The sequence below is a fragment of the Phascolarctos cinereus genome, unplaced genomic scaffold (assembly GCF_003287225.1).
Source record: "Phascolarctos cinereus isolate Bilbo 61053 unplaced genomic scaffold, phaCin_HiC Scaffold_1;HRSCAF=81, whole genome shotgun sequence".
Taxonomy (NCBI): Eukaryota; Metazoa; Chordata; class Mammalia; order Diprotodontia; family Phascolarctidae; genus Phascolarctos; species Phascolarctos cinereus.
Window position 1 is genome coordinate 242,671,489 of NW_027555514.1, and position 20,011 is coordinate 242,691,499.

Below are 20,011 nucleotides of genomic sequence, written 5' to 3' on the forward strand. Positions count from 1 at the left end.
AATGGGGACCAGGTGGCAGGAGCTGGACCATGAGTCAGGCAGCAGCAGGCTGGAGGAGGTGATGCCACCAGCTGCTGCTAAAAAAATAAAAGACCTGAGGTTGCTGATACACAATCAGCTCATAACCTCCCCCACCTTCCTTCTACCATCACCAAGGCAACTAGGGTAGGATTAGGGCTGCTGGGCTGCCTGGCAACAACATCAGTAGGAAACTATCTCTCTTTCTTCTCAAGTCCTAGAATGACTTTTGTCTTTACCACTCATTCTGTACTTTTTGTTTACTGTGTTTTAGTATGCTATTTTCCTTCCATATCTGTGTGATTCATTTCTCCAACTAGACTACAAACTCCTGGAGGTCAGGGATGGGGTCTTACCCCATATTATATGACCCATAGTGAATAATGTGGGTAGATAGATAGATGGATGGATGGATGGATGGATGGATGGATGGACAGATAGATATAGATGAATGAACAGACAGATAAATGGATGGATGGATAAATGAATACATGGATGGATGGATGGATGGACTGACAGAGAGACAGACAGACAGGCAGGCAGACAGACAGACAGACAGATACTATTTATTAAGTGTCTACTATGCATCAGGCACCATGGGTTATAAGATCTTAGAGCTGGAAGGAACATTAGAGATTATTATGAGGCAGCTAAGTAGCATAGAGCACGGGGCCTGGAGTCAGGAAGACCGTAATTCAAATCCAGCCTCAGACTCTTACTAGCTGTGTGGTCCTGAGGAAGTCACTTAATTTTTGTCTGTCTCAGTTTCCTCAACTGTAAAATGAGGATAATGAAATAGCATCTACCTCCCAGGGTTGTTATAGTGGTTAAATGAGATAATATTTGTAAAATGCCTGGCACATATAGGCACTTAATCAATGCTTCTTTGCTTCCTTATCCAATCACTCTTCACTTACCCCATCGTTTTAGCTGTTTTCCAAATTCTTACCCATCCTTTAAGCCCTAACTCAAACACTACCTTCATGAAGCGTTCTTCCACTTCCCCAAGGTGGAAGCAATTTCCCTTTCCTCTGGACTTTCATAGGTATTTATATATCTCTCGTTTCACTTTCACAATCTGCCCTGTGTTATAGTTATTTTTTGGATTATTAGGATTATTCCCAATATTTTACCAGGCAGATGGCAGTAAGCTCTTTGCTTCATTCATCTACCTTAGTGATACAATTAAAGTGTGAGGGTCTATCCTCATCCCTATATGTGGGATGAAAGCATCATCTTTACATCTACACATTGTGTAACTGTATATTAGGTTACTGGCAAAATACAATTTCTCCAACAAGAAAAAATGGACTACTAAAAATAGACAACATGGGCTTTCTAAGGCCCAAGGATGGAACAATTGATCTCTCAAAAGCTATTCCATCTGAATAGTTTTTTTTTCTCTTGCATGCTTAAATGACTGAGATTATTTAGCAGTCCTTAGTGTATGGGTGATCTGTCTAATTTCATAATTCCATGTATTCCTTTGATTCTCAGATTTTGTAATCCTATTAGAGATGAAGATGAGACACAGCATAGTCAGTTAATGAATTCCTATGACCTAGAGAAACATGGTCCGTGCTAAGCAAATCGAAGTCTAGAAAAGGGAAATTCATGAACTAAAAGACTCAGGAGCTCAGAGAGTCACCAGATTCCCTTGGAAGCCTGGGAGTTCTGTAGTTGGCAGTATCCTTATATTAATCATCTCAGAGGAGTAAGGCAGCTGCCCCTTTGAGTAAGTCCCAGGTTTGGTGTGTTAGTTATCCTAAGGAAGACTCTATTGTCTCAGAAAGACCCAAGATTCCATCCCAGCCTTGGGGTCTGAGATGTACCTCAACCCAATTTTTTTTTTTATTGTGCTAGCAAAATGAGGCTGAGGCCAGATAGTACTGGCTGACAGAACTTTATAATAGCTTTACATGAGTCTGCCAGTAGTGCCATCATGAAATCTTGTATTTCATGGAGTATATTGGAAAGACTGTTTTTGGGGGGAGGTCAAACCTCACTGCCCCCCTCCCTTGAGGGAAGAAGTTCTGACTGCCTGTCTGGTTTGATAAACATCTCAGCACTGTACGCTCCACTGGAGACTCTGCCAAAGAATCCCCAAGTAGGGACCAAGTCTTCCTGAGCTCCATCTTGGCCAAGGTCTCATGGAGTTCCCTTCTTTCCCCCTATCTCCCACCTCCTCAGTATGTTTTGCTTATCTAGTTCCTGACAGGTTCCACACTCACCAGGAGCAGTGAGGGACAGTTTGGGAACCTTGCCAAAGTTCTCAGCCCCTTATGACAAGCTCTTCCTGTTGAGAATGGTCTGCTCATTACTACCCTTACTTATCTCTTAGGCTTGTTTTGGCCTGATCTGCTCTAAGAGCTGTTGAACCTGTTCCTTCTTTTAATCACTATTTCTTCTCCTGGACCCAAGCCTATGCCTTAAATTGCCCTATTCTTTGGAAGGGTCCTACTTATTGATGGGTAATTGGCTTCCTTCACCTCTCTGCCTCTCCTATCACCTTCATTCATCTCACACTTATGTCACTTGCCCTGCTATTGAGCTAACGTGACCAGCTTAGCATAGCAGATACCTTGCTATGCTCTTGGGTGTCTAATGGTAGCCATTTCCAAGGGCAGGGGGTGGGAAGGAGAGAACAAAAAAAGGAAAATAAAATAAAGGTAATTGACATGATAACTTTATTATATATTTAAAAGGAATATCAAGTTATACATAAGAGATTTGCAGTTTCATGTATAATCCTTTTTATTATATTATAGAAATGTTTGTTTTATTCTATAAATTAAAAATAAAATAAATTTAACAAATTTTAAGCTATATAAATGAGTCCTACCTGATAACTGCATTCAGAACACATTTTTTGATAATCTCTAATAGTGGAAAACAATACATCCTAAAATAAATGCGTGTGCATGTGCATGTGTGTGTGTGTGTGTGTGTAAAATGTACTTCCCTTGACAGTAACAGAGAAGCTCAGAAGAGGGGAGGGTTTTAGGGGAAAGATAATGAGTTCAGTTTTGAATAGCTTGAGTTTAACTCTTCTATTAGACATCCATTTTGAGATCTTTAATGCTAGTTGGAGATGTAACACAAACTGGTTTTGAAAGTCATTCCAGTAGAGGTGCTCCAATAATATTTTTTAACAGTGTCAGGATTGTTGGAATGTATGCATAGCCTGCCCCCAAAGGGACTGTGAAGAGGTCAACATTGATGTGAACATTTAAGTTCTGGTACACTGGAAAACAAGCACAGCAACCACAAAATCCCCCTCATTTACAATCATACTGGGTGTAGGTGGGCATGTGTGGGAGCCTATCTGAGGCATGGCCTTCTGTTGGATGGAGCCCATGAAGATAAGGATAATAATGACTGATAAATATAAGCACAGCCTGGGTTGTCTTAAAAACAGCCTCTCTCAGGAGGTTTCACTGTTGCCCTAAGGGAGTGACTGAGAAAAGCATAATAATTATGAGCAGACAAGATAATGGGTGTGATCTCCTTGCCTCATTACACAGTCTGTGTTATACAAGATTTACCTCCCAACTGATTACCTTATGATCCTAAGGTTGTGTTTCAACTGTACACCAACGCAGAACATCAATAAACCAACCATATTTCATGTGCCAGCAGTTAAGTGGTGCAGTGGATAGAGTGCCAGGTCTAGAATCTGGAAGACTTGAATTCAAATCCAGCCTCAAACACTTACTGGCTGTGTGACCCTGAGCAAGTCACTTAGTCCTGGTTGCCTCAGTTTCCTCATCTGTAAAATGATCTGGAGAAGGAAATGGCAAGCCACTCCAGTATCTTTGTCAAGAAAACCCCAAATGGGGTCAGTAGGGGTTGTATGCTACAGAAATGGACAACATTTATTAGAAATGGGCAGAAATGTTGGACAACAACAAATCCTAAAGACTCTAAATGATGTCATATTTAGCGCCATCATTTTATAGAGAGGCATACCTTTGTTCATCACTAAGAGTGAATTAATTATAACAGGTCTGTGAACTTGAATAAGGAAGGCATACTTTCCCTTCCAATATAAATAAATGGTCTCCTTTGGAAATTCTTATATTTTATTTTATGCATTTAAAAAACGTTATTCTGAGAAAGCGTCCACGCTACGGACTGTAATGTGTAATCACTTTTATCACACTCACAAAGGGGTCCTTGACTGCTTTTAATGATTCCATACTCACGTATAGATTAGAATACATGGTGGTGGTGGTGGTGGTGGTGGTGGTGGTGGTGGTGGTGGTGGTGGTGGTGGTGGTGGTGGTGGTGTGGTGGTGGTATTGGTGGGGGTGATAGTGGTGGTGGTGGTGGTGGTGGTGGTGGTATTGGTGGGGGTGATGGTGGTGGTGGTGGTGGTGGTGGTGGTGGTGGTGTAACTTCAATTGCACCTGACTATGTCTCAGCATCCTCTGCCTCTCACTAGCCTTCATGGTCCAGTGGGGCCAAGCTGGATCATTGAGGCTGCTGCTCCTGCAGTCTCTTCCAGTATATCCTATCCTTGCTCTCACCCCAACCTCTTGTTACAAGCTGTAGAACTCAGTGACTTGTGGAGGAGAGAGAAGTAAAGGAAAGATGAATTATCTTCTGCCTTGGAAGGTAACGTTCAGTCAAAAAGCTAAAGAACAGAGGAATCTACAGCAGTACATTAGTATGCCAAGTTATACTGAGCCTGGAGGAAAGGGGATTAGCATCCAGCTAGTCTTTTCTCCTGAGAAGTTATTTGGGGTAGGGAATGGGTGAATGAAGCATTTATTAAGCGTTCACTTGACAGTGCTAAGCACCAGGGCTACAAGGAACTCAGATTCTAATTAGAGAGATAACACATTAGGGAAGATTTCAGCTGCAAGTCAACTATAGTCAATAATGGCTATAGTGGATGGATGGGTGGGTGGATAAGCAGGTGTGGTAGTTTGGGGGACAATGATATTCCTAAGGCTCTTAAGTTCATTGGGGTATCTCCATTAGTATCTGAAGAAAGATGGTGGTCAAGGTGGTGGCGATAGTTCATCTTATGTGGTGCATGCTGCCTCCTTTCTATTGGAGTGTTCTGCTCCCTCAACTAAGCTGGTTTGCCTGCTCTGTGAGTGGCACTTGGCATGGCTGGCCCTTTCTCCACAGGAGTTGCTTTTATAGATGATGGCAATGACGGCTGGGCCAGGAGCAGGACAGGTGATCAGGTGTGTGTATAGTGGGAAGGACTGTCACTCCAAGATCTATTGTACTTGTTTGCCTATTAGTACCAGTTGGTCAGCAGTTGTTAGTAAAGATGGGCCCCTTCTAAACAATGATTTCTCCTCAAGAGTGGTTTTGGGAGCTGGGCTGAACATAGGTCCAGTGGCCTGAAGAGCAAAAACAACAGGTATGAAACATCTACACCTCAGACAAGCAGACCTCCTAAATAAAGGGACCAGGGCTAGGGAAAATTGAGTTCCCCAAACTATAAGGCTGAGATGTCTTTGAGGTTTAGCCCCAGGGGTAGACCCACAATCAAAGGGGAAGGAGTTAGAAAGTGCTATAGGGTAATGAATATAAGGGGAAAACATCAAAACAGTTAAAGACATCGAAAGGAATAAAGCTCAGTTAAACTCCTAGAGCTTAAATCAATAGATAAAATTCTAAATCAGAAGGGAAGTTGCATCTAAAAGAATGCCAAAAAAAATACAAGACAAAAAAATCGAGCTAATACCTGATGAAATATAGAATCCCATAGATTCCCAAGAGAGCAGGGTGTTCTTGATTGTTATAAAAGAGAAATAAGAATCTTGAAAGAAGCTAAACAAGAATAAATGGCAGAATTTGTGCCCTTCACAGCAGAAATAATTAACAAAACAGAAAAACTTTAATCCATTGTGGCAAGTCTCTCCAAAAAAGAAAAAGAGAAAATAACAAATTGGTAAATAAGAATACTGAAGTGTAGGACAATCTAAAAGAAGAAAAGCAATAGCATTAAAAGAACATGCCATCTCTATATAAACTATAAAACACAGAGAAGGTAGGATGCAGAGAGGCAATTTAAGGATGGTAGGCCTCCCAAAGTCAAAAAAGTCAGGTCAAAAAACCTGAATGTAATGTAAGAAATAATATGAGAAAACTGCCCAGAGGGTAGGACTAAGGGAAATAGAGTTAGTTTTTCACAACATGTCTACTCTTACCTTTTCAATAAGGGTGTGTGGGGAGGGAGGAAAATAGAAAATTTGGAACCCAAAGTTTTAAAAACACGTTTTTAAAAAAAAATGTTTTCACATGCAGCTGGGAAATAAGAAATACAGGAAATGGGGTACAGAAGTCTATCCTGCCCTACAGGAAAATAGAAGGGGAAGGGGATAAGAGAAGGAGGGGAAAGATAGAAGAGAGGGCAGACTAGGGGAAGGGATATTCAGAATGCATGCCATCTTGGGGTGGGGGGAGGGATGAGATGGGGAGAAAATTTGGAACTCAAAATCTTGAAAACTAAAAATAAATAAATTTATATATTTTTTTTAAAAAAAGAAAGAAAACTGCCCAGAACTTCTGAATATATAAAACAAAGCACCAAATAAAAAAAAATCTATTGCTTACCTACAAAGAACGGAAAGGTCTAATAACTGAATGCAATAGAATTATAATGGCCATGTTTGGCTATGGAGAAGAGATGAGAAAATATACTTCCCACCCCCTTTGGAGGTAGGAAACATCATATATATTGCCAGATACAGTTAATGTGTTGGTTGGTTTTGCTGAACTGTTTTTTTCTTTTTCTTTTAAAAACATTTGTTACAAAGAATGGATCACTGAGTGAATATATTAAAAATGAGAGTGATGTAAAAACAAAAACAATTTAAAAGTAAGGGTTTTGGTTTCAGTTTTTTTTTTTTGGCTAGTTCTAATATTCTATAGCAGTGGCTTACCCAAGAGAGTTGGGAAGTCCTCAAGATTAAAATTCTGACAACAAAAGCAAATTATTCCAATTAGGAAGAAAAGGAGGATCTGCCTGAAAAGGCCAATATGGAGGCACAAGGAACTATTCAATTAATTAATATCTTGTGTGTGTGTGTGTGTGTGTGTGTGTGTGTGTGTGTGTACCTATAGACTGACAGAGAGACAGCAACAGAGAGAAAAACAGAGACAAAGAAAAGGACAGAGAGAGAGGGAGAGAGACAGAGACAGAAAGACAGAGAGAAGGAGGGGAGATAAGGGAGGGAGGGAGAAGACAGAAACTAGGATAAAACCTGAAGGTGAATAAAAAAGAGATGGATTCCTAAATTGGAGTCTGAAGCCAAATGCAACAAAATGATTTTGTTTTAGCTGTTTTGAAAGGAACAAGAATGTCAGAGGGGACAGGTAGGCAGAGCCAAACAGGTTGGACTAGGATAAGAGAGGACCACAAGAAGCAGTAACTTCCCAATTCTTGTTTTGCTTCTGTCTTCTTTATGAAGAAGAACACTATCTGGACTGTGAAGAAGAAAGCAAATTTTTTTTTAAATGTTTCACAAGTAGTAGAAACCCAAGATAAGTGAGGAGAGAATGAAAAACTCCCTAGCTGCCCTGAATTCCCAAAGCTTCATACCTGGACAGATGGTGATGCTGATCTCTAGTCAATGACCTCCACGAAAATGGGATGGAGGAAATAAGCTAAGCATTAGCACATTGTTTGAAAAAGATCTGAGGAGCTTAGTGGACATTCTGCTCAATCTAAGCCAGTAATGGTATATGATAGTGAAAAAAAAAAGCTAATGTGGAGGAAGTTGAACTTTCTCACTCAAAGATTCCTGTACCAATGAAATCACAGTTCTGATCTCAATAAAGTGTTCAATCTAGCTACATCATAGAGTTGTTGTGAGGAAATCACTTTTTTTAAAGTGAATTATGGTAGTATGTAAAAGTTAAAAGGTGATTTGAAAGGTTGTAGAGGAACCCAACTCTTTTTACCTATATTCCTACAAATATATTTTAAAAAGTGTGTGTGTGTGTGTGTGTGTGTGTGTGTGTGTGTGTGGACTATATAAAAAAAAGATCAACAAATCTACATAGAAACACAAGCAAACTCCTTCACATGGCTCAAAACTGCAAAAAAAAAAAAAGACAGCCAGAAGCTCACAGGCACTGGGTAATGGATTTTGCCAGGGAAACTCATACCACCATAGGTAAGTATTCCTGAATCCTGTCAGTGCTCCTGGGGGTCTTGAAGTCTGCAGAATATAGTTATCTTTTCCACATTGCAAGGTTAAGGAGATGGCACCGCTGTGATCTGGAAAATCCACGTAAAATTTTTTGGCCCTCTCTTTATGCCAGAAAAGTCTGATTTTTTCTTTTTCTTTTATGGGGTGTTTACAGTACCTCATTGTAAAATATGACTTAAGTATTTGGTCATAGGCTCTGTGTCTTCTGCTGGCCTTCATGTGTTGTCTACAGCTTCTGCAAAACTCCCCCAAAATTCCCATTTAATTTTTTATGCTAACCTTTGATATATCAAAACTGCCATGGGAAAAGTCTTGATGTGAAAGGGATAACTGTATTCTGACAGGAAATTCGGGGAGGCCTAAAGCCTGCAACTCTGAGTAAGAATGCTCCGAAAGAGGTGTGAAGCCATCCAGCCCTCTAAACAGATACATCAAGAGTAGTGAGAGCCTTGAAAAATTAGGGCAGGGTCAAACAGGCCTTTCCCACTGCATGCAAGAAGGGGTGGAGCCTGGCCCTCACACAAAGTCCCAAACCAGTGGATGAGGTTAGAAGTATGAGCAAATAGAAGAAAACCCTGAACACAATGAAGAAATGCTATGGGGTAAGAGAAACCTAGGAGATAAACATATAAGAAGAAAGAAGTTTTGCAACCAGTACAACAGAGCCTCAGAAAAAGAAAGGGAACGAAAAATTGGCCACAGGATTCTGAGAAGTCCAGAAAGAGAAAAATCAAGAGATTTTAAAAAATGAAATTAAGGGTGAAATTAGAATTCTGAAGTTTAGCATTGAAGATGAAACATCTTACCTAAGTAATGAACTCCCTGAAAAATAGGCTAGAACAGAAGTCAAAACTACAGGAGACAATACTAGGACAATATAAGAAATATTAAAATGATATCAGAAGATTGAAAAATAAAAGGAAATATGTTATCTGCTATCAAAAACAATTGACCTAGAAAACAAATCAAGGAAAGGTGATTTGATAATCATCAGATTGTCTGAAAAGAAAACTGCCCAAATCTTTGAGAATCAAAGGGTAATAGAAAGAATTCATCATTCATTTCCTAAAAGAAATACGAATTGAAGACATATCAAAATGTCACAGCCAAAATCCAGATCTTTCAGGTCAAAGAAAAAATACTTCAAATAGCACCCCCCCCAAAAAAAGTATGAAGTCTTGATCACACAAGATTATTAAACTCACACAAATCATCAGCATTTGTGTGTGTTAACAACAAAACTTGATAAGGAGAAATATAAACAGAAATTTCATTCAAAATCACTACAGAATATATCAAATATTTAGGGGTCTACCTACCGAGACATCCACAGGCTTTATATGAATACACCTACAAAATGCTATTTACAGTAATAAAAACAAACAATTGGAGAAGTATTAATTTCTCATCATTGGGCCATGTCAATATATTAAAAGTAACGATATTAACTAAATTAATTCAGGGAATTTTGTGGCCATACCAGCGAAATGACAGAAGGGTTATTTTCAGGAACTAGAAAAATAATAACAAAATTCATCTGGAGTAATAAAGAGTCAAGAATCTGAAGGGATTTTTTTATGAGAAGAAAGGAGTTTAGCAGTATTGGAACTCAAAATGTATTACAAAAAATCATCATAATGATTCAGTACTGATTAAAATATCTAAAAGTTGATCGGTGGAACAGATTGAGTACATAAGATGAAGAGACAAGTGAACACAATAGCACAGTGTTCAAAAAACCAAAGATCCCAAATATTCCACTATTTGACAGCAATTTCTGGGAAAATCATAAATCAGACTGGCAGAAATTAGATTTAGATCAACATTCCAAATTTAGACAATATACCAAGTTAACTGCCAAGTACATACATGACTTTGATATTAAAGATCAATTCATAATCTAGAAGAATAGAGGAGATGAAAGGCACAGATAGGGGAAGAATTCTTAAACAAACAAGGGATACAGAGTATCATAAAAGATAAAAAGAACACTTTTGATTACATAAAACGGAAAAGTTTTTACATAAATGAATTCGATACAGTTCAATTTAAAATGAAAACAGCTAACTGGGGGGAAAACATCTTTGCAGCAAACTTATCTGACAAAAGATCTGATATGCAAGACATATGGGAAATTGATTTGTAAGAACAAAAGTCATTTCTAAAAAATAAATCATCCAAGGGTATAAACAAGCTATTCTCAAAAGAAGAAAGGCAAACTATCAACGTCTATATGAAAAAAAATGCTTCAAATCAGTAATAAGAGAAACGCAAATTAAAGGAACTCATACTCATCAGATTGGCAAAGATTACAAAGATGAATAATGACAGTTTTTGGACGGGCCATGGGCAAACAGGCACATTTATGCACTGCTCTTTAGAATTGTGAATTGGTACAACCATTCTGGAAAGCAATTTGGAGTTATGTCCCACTCTTCCCCTCAAAAAGGAGTAATTGTGATTCCCCCCTCCCAAAGGAAAAAAGAAAAGAAAAGAGAAAAGGAAATAAAGAAAATAGTATCAATGAAACATTTAAAAATTACCAAGAAGGGAGGAGAAGGAAGCTCAGAACGTGACATGGATAAACAGGATAATATTAGGACTACCATGTTAAACTATTATATACTTAAAAAATAAAACCATAGATTCATGGTTTCATAAATAATGCTCCTTTTCCATTCTTCTTTATATGTAGAAAGTTCAAATTTTTAAATAAATTAATATAATTTATTCTCTATTAAGAGAGATGTAGTGTCAAGAATGAGAGTTGATAGCACCTATGTACTCTACCCTAGTTAGAGCACCAGTAATATTGTGTTTTGTTCTGAGCGATACATTTCAGGAAAGATAATGCCAGATTCAAGTATATCCCTGGTTAGAGCTGAAGGTTTCAGGCCTTTCTGACCATCTCTGCTCAGAACATTGCAGATTTCCTGACCCCTACCCCTACCCCAAGAAGTACCCCTGGTTAGATCGTTGACAGGATTTAAGCCTATGTAACTGAGCTGCTGCTGACATCTCTAATGATACTCCTCACCCAGTGCCTGCAAACTTAAGACTGTCTTTTTATACAGTCCTGGATTGGATGGATGGATGAACTCCCTGCTGTAGCTCTTTGGATTTCTTTATCTTCTTTTTAATCTAGTGCCCTTTTTAGATTAAGTTCACCCAACCTCTGCTTCAAGACATAATGATGGGGACTCATTGCATTCTGAGATAGCCCATTCCATTTTTATGTGTTACTTGGAACTTGTTAAGTTGAAAGGTCTTGTTCCCAACATTCTGCAGAAATATGTAAAATATTGATATCTGAAGCTTTAAAAGTGGTAATTTGCCTGGTTTCTCAATAAGTCACATCTTGAAGCATACTTCTACAGTTTACAAAATGGAAATACTCTTCCACATTGGGTAGAGTGGGAAATAGAGAAATAAAAAGAATAATGTCAAATGCTAAGGTAGCAAGATGAAAGACCCAAAATAAAATCCCATTTTTATAACATTATTTTAACAGAAATGTCACCTTTATGAAATGAAAGCATCTGGTAAATATTTGAATGGTGTTTATGAGCCTTATTTAATGTTTACAGGCTTCTTCAATATCTTGATTCACTAATAAATGAATAAGGGAGAAAAATGGTCGTGTTTTTTTCTGCTGCTCGTTTCCAAATGGACTATGTTTTTTCAGTAAAATTCTCAAGGTAAATTGGCAATTTACCTTGAAAAACCATTGTATAAATTCCTCTTTGCTCTTCATCAGCTCCCCTAATCAATTCTCTACTGGGGGAGCAGATATGAAATATAAAATACTCTTTGAGGCCAATAATTGCAAATTGCTATTAGGGAAAAGCAAGAAAATTATCCCCTGTGTATACTTTAAAATAATTCTTATTCCATTCCCAGATTGCAGCCACAGACAAAACCTGGACATGGGGTCCCCTCTCTCTATTGTCATTAGAGTGAGGCTGCATTTTCAAAGCTATTTCAAATTTAAATCCTGGCTATCTTACCTCTCCCTTCATGACCTTGGACAAATAACTTATTTCTTTGGGCTTCAGTTTCCTAATCTGTAAAAAGAATCCAGATGAAATAGATGAACTCCAAATTCCCTTCTGATTTTCAGCTTATGTTAGCATTTCCTTTTAAGCATAAAAGATTCCCTATTAAGATTTGGCTTCTCCCCCTACTGGGGTGGCACAGTGGATAAAGTACTGGGACTGAAGGCAGGAAGACTTCTCTTCCTAAGTTCAAATACGGCCTCAGTCACTTACTGGCCTTGTGAGAAGGGCAAGTCACTTAACCCTGCTTGCCTCACTTTCCTCATCTGTAAAATGAGCTAGAGAAGGAAATGGCAAATCACTCCAGTATCTTTGCCAAGAAAGCTCAAAATGGCATCACAAAGAGTTGGACACAACTGAAAAATGACTCAACAACAACCTTCTACCTGGTTCATTTGTCCAGCAATCTCACAACATATGTCACTTTGTCTGTAGACAGTTGTCACACCACAGACACTGGGAGATGACATCAGAAAGCAGAGCACTGAATATGAAGGACAAAGAGATTTGTTCTTCACTAAAATAACTGATTTCATAGTCCACCCTCCTTTGGTCAAATCTTAATCACCACTGGGTATGCTGGGTATACATTTGAAGTAAAAATTTTAAAGTAAAAAAAAACATTTAAAGTAAAAATCAGGAATTAATGTGTCTATATAATCAAGAATGTCTCAAATAACTTGGAGTCAGAAGACCTGGGCTTGGGCTCAGGCTCTGTCACTTACTAGCTGTGTGACACTTCTGTAGGTCATTTAAGTGCTCTAAACCTCAGTTTGCCCATCTGTAAAATAGGGGCAATAACACTTGCTCTTAAGATTGCTATGAAGATCAAGTGAGATGCTAGGTATGTGGGAGAATTGGCCTCTTTTAGTTACGCTGGGCTGTTTCCTTTGAAGTGGTCAAAGAGGCCATCCTTGGAAATTGTTTGTTCCTAAGGACTTAGGCTCAAATAATTGGTGTGTCTTCTTGGTTGCCCACAGCATAAAAGGCTGAGCCTGTGGGGAGTTGGTATTGGAGGTTAAGCAGAATTCCCAATGTCCTACAGATGTCTTTTGGACCTAGTGTTGCTGGGTAAAATTCAGAGACCAGAGGGGAGTAGCTTCCATTTGAATTAGTAATTGTACATTTTTTAGTGCTTATTGTAAGTACATTTCCTTTTTTTTTTCTAATTTCTAGGCAATTGGGGTTAAGTGACTTGCCCAGGGTCACACAGCTAGTAAGTATCAAGTGTGTGGTCTGAGGCCAGATTTGAACTCACGTCCTCCTGACTCCAGGACTGGTGCTCTATCCACTGCGCCACCTAGCTGTCAAGTACATTTACTTTTACAATCTATGAATATTCTGTTACATTTCAAACCTGATCCTGAACCTCTAGCCTGGCTTAAGCTAGGTCAGGCCAGCCCAGAACAGAGTGTGAAAGTGCTTTTAAAAATAGCTAGTCACACAGTCAGTAAATGTTTGAAGCTGGATTTGAATTCAGGACTGACTTTTTGACTCCAAGTCAAAAGCTGTAGCTACTGTGCCCCATTCTAAAGTAATCAGAAAAGTCTCCACAAATATAAGCTACCATTCTTCGTTTCTATAGTAGTCTTACCTCAATGCCATGTTGTGGCATGGAAGTTTGTCTTGTTTCTTTTAGGACTGATCTAGATTTCATCATGGTAGGGTGCTCTCAGTGAGGAAAGCTCTCTACCAAGAGAGATTAACCACTATTCTACAATTTAGGGAGTTGAGTGGGGCACTGAGAAATCAAGTGACCTGCCTAGGATTATACAGCCAGTATGTCAGGGGTAGGCTTTGACTCCTGGCCCTCTTGATTCTGAGGATTCCTCTCTTTCAAATGCTCTATGCCAGGGATGGGGAATCTGTGGCCTTGAGGCCACACGTGGGATTTATTCTGTGAAATTCGGAGTCAAAGGACTGTACTTGAGGACCTAGAGGACCACATGTGGGATTTGTCCTGTGAAGTTTGGGTTCAGTCAAAGGACCACACTTGAGGACCTAGAGGGCCGCATGTGGCCTCGAGGCTTCCAGTTTCCCACCCCTGCTCTATGCTGTCTTTCATGACTGGATTCCTGAAGGTTGCATCAGTCAAACACAAGCAGAAGCCAGCTTTACCAAGCTGGAAGAGTTTTGGGTATAGGCTACAGAATCTCAGAACTGGAAAGGACTTCAGCTGTCATCTTGTCCAACTGATACCGGAAATTTAGTCCAACTCATCCCGCCTTCCATCCCACCACTATAGTGAGTGGTAATCTAGACTTGACATGGAGACTTTCAATGAAGAAGAGCCCACTAACTTCCAAGGCAACCCATTCCAATTTTGGACACATCTAATTGTTAGGAAGTTCTTCCTGACCACCTAATGATGGATGACCCACTTAACTAAGAATAGACAGGCTCATCATCACAGGGTTGGCACCAGGCAATGATACTTACTAGCTATGTGGCCCTGGTCAAGTCACTTAACCCTATTTGCCTCAGTTCCTCATCTGTTAAATGAGCTGGAGAAGGAAATGGCAAACCGCTCCAGTATCTCTGCCAAAAAAGCCCCAAGTGGAGTCACAAAGAGTCAGACATGACTGAAACAACTGAACAACTACAGCAATGACATTGTTTAGTCACAGGAATGAATGAAACCATCTATTAAAGTGTGTGATGGGGATTGCAATTAATGTTGGTGGAAGGAATACACACCTCAGTATAGAATTGCAGTGCTAAGCTTATGCTTGTCCAGTCATTTTCAGTAATTAAAACAACACCACCACATTTATCAAGTTACCTTCTGGCTGTTTAGAATGAGCATAAAAATTAGGGACAGAAAAGCTCATCCTTCCCTCATATCTCCTAACAAATCATACTGATTGGAATACGAATAGTATAAGATGCCCTTGATTTAGGGCTGCTTCTTCTTGGGGCAGAGTAGAGGAGAAGTCAGGGCTAAAGTTAAACTCTGAAGTTCATCACAGTGAAGAAGAACTCCAAACAGGAAATACATGAGAAGTGGGTCTGTATCAATCATGGGAGAAGCCAGGAAAATTTGTAGAAGCAGCATTGAATGAACTGAGGCCACCCTCATTCGTAACTAGAGATAGTTAACCTTGTGACTAACCTGAGAAGCTTTGGTGACCACCTCCCTTAACCTGATTTGTTCTGACAGTATTGAAAAGATGACTCCCACATGATGTTTTGAAAAGAAGGATGCTAATCAAGCTTGGAAACAAAATCAGTATTATTTTGAGCACTAATTGGTATCACTGCTTAAGGATTAGAGTCAGAGCTAATTGTTCCTAGGTGTGGTTAGTCTCATTAAAACCTATACTCTTCAGAAAGAAAGAAGAAAAGGAAGGAAGGAAGAGAAAGGAAGGAAGGAAGGAAGGAAGGAAGGAAGGAAGGAAGGAAGGAAGGAAGGAAGGAAGGAAGGAAGGAAGGAAGGAAGGAAGGAAGGAAGGAAGGAAGGAAGGACAGTGCAGTAAATACAGTGTTGGCCTGCGTTTGAATAACATTTCAGATTCTAGCTTTTTGACCCTAAGCAAGTCACTTGAACTCTCTGAGCCTCAATTTTATCATCTGTAAAATGAAAATAATCCTTCTAGAAGTTACTTTAGGGTACTCATAAAGCTCAAAAAGATGTATGTAAAATGCCATGCAAACCTGAAAGCATTATATAAATGCCAGTTATTATTATATGCAGAGAAAAATTTAAATCTAGTCCTGGCACTCTCTCAGACAACCAATACTCAAATGGTTCTATGATCTCATCATTTGGGTATTCTTTCCAGTGATGAAAATGGAAACCCATCCATGCTTTCCCACCTTGTGTAACTTCTCAGTGTCCTAGGATAAGAGTCCTTAACTTGGGGTCCATGAACTTGTTCTTAAAAATATTTTGCTAACTGTATTTTAATATAATTTGTTCTCTTTGTAATCCTATGTATTTTATTTTATGCATCTGAGAAAATTCTTCTGAGAAGGGGTCCATAATCTTCACCAGACTGTCAAAGAAGTCCATGACATAAAAAAGGGTAAGAATTACTGGACTACATGATCTCCAAGGTCCTCCTGAGATGTGATTCCTATGATACTATGACTAGATGACCTTGCTAAGGTCTCTTACAACTCAAAATCTCTGATCTTTCCTTTCTATTCCCAGAGCAGTTCAAGGATCCTTACAAGCCTTCCCCATTTGGCTCCCCTCCTACCAATCTCTCATCTCCTTCTTACATTTCTCACCTCCAAACATTGCCCAGATATTACTTTGGAACTCTAGCAGTGCACATATGCCATGTATAACTTCCAGCCTGGCAACCACTGCCCCTGTTTCACCTTCTTCAGTGTGCTCACCTCTCAGAGCCTGAAATGTAATGTCAATTGTTGTTATTAAATGAGTGGAAACAATTCTGCTCTACCTGGGCATCCTTTCTCCAAGCTTATTCTAAAGCCAAATCAGAACAATTACATAGGAGATCAATAAGAGTCATCCTGGCAGAGAAACAGCCACTTCTACTCAGAAAGACGTCTCCATGCAGGCATCTAAATGGGCTGCTTATCCTTCCTCTCCTTCCTTGACAAGTTGGAGGACATCCAGAAGCTAGAATCGAAGCCAGAAAGGGCTTTGAGATCATGCCATTTAATGACTGGTATCGTGAAGCTGAAAGGAAAGAATGTATGTAAAATACCTTGCAAACATTAAAGCTTAATGCCAATGCTAATGTCACCTTCTTCCCTGAGCCCTTTCTTCTGGAAGAGCCTCCAATCTCACATGGACCAGGTTCAATCCCCAGGGCCTGATTCCAAAGCATAATTTTTTTTCTCTTTGACTCTGTCTCTGCCCTATAATAAAATTCCAGAGAAAATTTTCAACTACATCTCAGTATGGCTTGTGTCTATGTCTCCTTAAATATGGGTAACAGTCTCCAGTTACCAATATTGGGCACCCACTGTTCAATATTGGTATCAGGTATGGGACAACTTTTTACTTCCTCCATCAATTAATCAATACACATTTATTAAGCACTTATTATATGCTAGGGCAGCTAGGTGGTAAAGTGGATAGAGTGCTGAGCCTAGAGTCAGGAAGACTCATCTTCCTGTGTTCATATCTGACCTCAGACACTCACTAGCTGTGGGACCCTGGGCAAGTCACTTAACCCTGTTTGCCTCAGTGTTCTCATCTGTAAAATGAGTCAGAGAAAGAAATAGCAAATCACACCAGTATTTTTGCCAAGAAAACCCTAAATAGGGTCATGAAGAGTCAGACACAACTGAAAAGCAAGTGAATAACACATTAGATACAAAACTAGATACTGAAATACAAAGGAAAAAAAATTACAATCCCTGCCCTCAAGGATCTTACAGTCTACAAGGGAACATATCCCCATACAAACATATACAAATAAAGGCAATACAAGGTATTACAAGTGAGTCATTGGCAGTTGGGATATTTAGGAAAAGCTTAATCTAAGAGGATGTTTTTGGGTTGAGCTTTGAAGGAAGTTTAGAATTATGAGGCAAAAAGGAGTAGGAAGTAAATTCTGAGGATGGGGGGACAGTTTGTACAAAGGTACAAGGCAGGAGATGAAATTTCATAACAAGTCATTGAGAAGAATGAAAAGCCAAGAGACAGAATTTCTTCATAATTAATAATAGATTTATTAATTAGGCTAGCAAATAATCAATAAATTGATAGTCAGTGGTCTCAGTAACCAAAGACAAAACCATGGAAATCTCTGAATGCTTAAAAACTTTGGAAAAGGTGTCCCTGACAGGTGAAAATCAACCCTGATTGGTGAACAGTTAATGAGGGGGTGGGCATATTAATGAGGAGGCAGGCTAAAAGTCTTCAACTCCTCCGTTGAGAATGTAACTTCATCATGAGACTCAGCTACCTCCAGCAATTTAGACAAAGGAATCCATCTTTACCCAGCCCTCTCTGGTTGGTTTTCTCCTTTATAAGCTGGGTCATCTTAAATTCTAAGAGAGGGTTCCAAGGACAGGGACTTATTTCCCAAGGACAAGAATTCACTTAGATTAGATTCTGTTCGTAAGGTTTTTTTAGTTGGGTGGTGTCCTGCCCAATTAAATCCCAAGATCACAGAGTATGTACCAGAATGATTTGAGTCATCTCATCTATTAGCAATGTCCTTTGGAAATTGACTGACTGACCTGCAAGGTGAAGAGCTGATACCTGAATGAGGAAATAGAAAGGAATACTACTTTAATAATTATTTATTAATATAATAGGAAAATAATCATTTCTCTTATCATGTTGACTAGAATATGAATAGCCTTTGATTTAATTTCCCTTGGGTTATGGGTGGGTTGGAGGAGAATTCACTGCCTAAGTCACCACCAAATTGAAGAACAGCTCCAAACAGGGACAACTTGAGAAGTAGGTCAGGGTCAATCACAGGGTTAAGCAGGGGAAATTTTTAGAAGCAGCACTGAAATGAACTGAGGTAGTTAATTTGCCTTTACATACATTGTATTGGCAGCTAGGTTCAAATTACCTTGTGAATACCCTGAGAAGCCTTGGTGACCACCCTCTACACACACACACACACACACACACACACACACACCCCTTTACCTGATTTGTCCTAACAGTATTGAGATAAAAGTGATTCTCACTGGACATTTTGAAAAGAAGAAAAGTAATTTTGGCTAGAGAGTAGAGTGAATAGAAGGGAGTAATGTATAACAAGACTGAAAAGGTAGGTTGTAGTAAAATTGTGAAGGGCTTTAAATGTCAAACCAAGGAGTTTGTATTGGATTCTAGAGGCAAGAGAGAACCAGTAGACCTCACTGAACATATTTAAAACCCAAAGGATTGCACAAGAACCCATGAACACATAGTACTCAAATTAGACTCATTATAATTCCTCTGGAAGGTAAATTCTACCCTTTGTGGAACTACTGAACTCATATTTCACATTTGTTTTCAACTTGCATTTTCCAAACAACTCAATACACTTACCATGGATAGTTGGCAAGGTCCAGATCTCTGCTCAGTCATTGTATGGCTTTAGACCTGTTCACGGCTTTCTTCATCTCTACAATGTTTGCTGTTAAGGAAATATCCCTCTGGGTAACTGGTTCCCAACTCAAGAATTCTTAAATTTTGGGATTACCCACAAAGAGATAAACGCGAGGCTAGAGATGTTCATTCTCAGCATCTTCGAGAAGGATTTCACCACCAACAGCTTCCATCTTGGGCAATATACAAGCACAGACACATGCTCATTGCCACAAGCTTTGAGTCTACATCACCACTACTGTTTGGGGAAGGACAGGGGGTGAGAAATCCACTTTTCACCTTGCTGCACCCAGGGCCAGGATTCCAAGAGTGAAAGGAGGAAAAGAAAAAAAGGTGTAGAGCCATTTTATAGCTCACTCTTATTGATCACAGCATCACACATTTCTTAGTTATGTTGATAAGTCTATCTCTCTAACTTCCAGTCGGCAATCATCTTTGAGGAAGCTCCAGTTACTGGGGACAAATCAGAATTCACCATGTCCTCCCAGCAAAGTGACAGCACATATCTAATTTCATGGGAGATGGAGTGCCCTGTTCTAACAAAGGTCCACACCTTCCAATCCCATCAGATTGATTGAGGGAACTCATCAAATTTAACAGGGACTGTTTCACCCTTTGCTACATTCATTATTATTATTGAAGGAAGAAGAGATGACTAGCCTGGAGAAGCGAAGACATGGGATGGGGGAAGGTAGGGAAAGGGGATAACAGCCTCTGAGAAT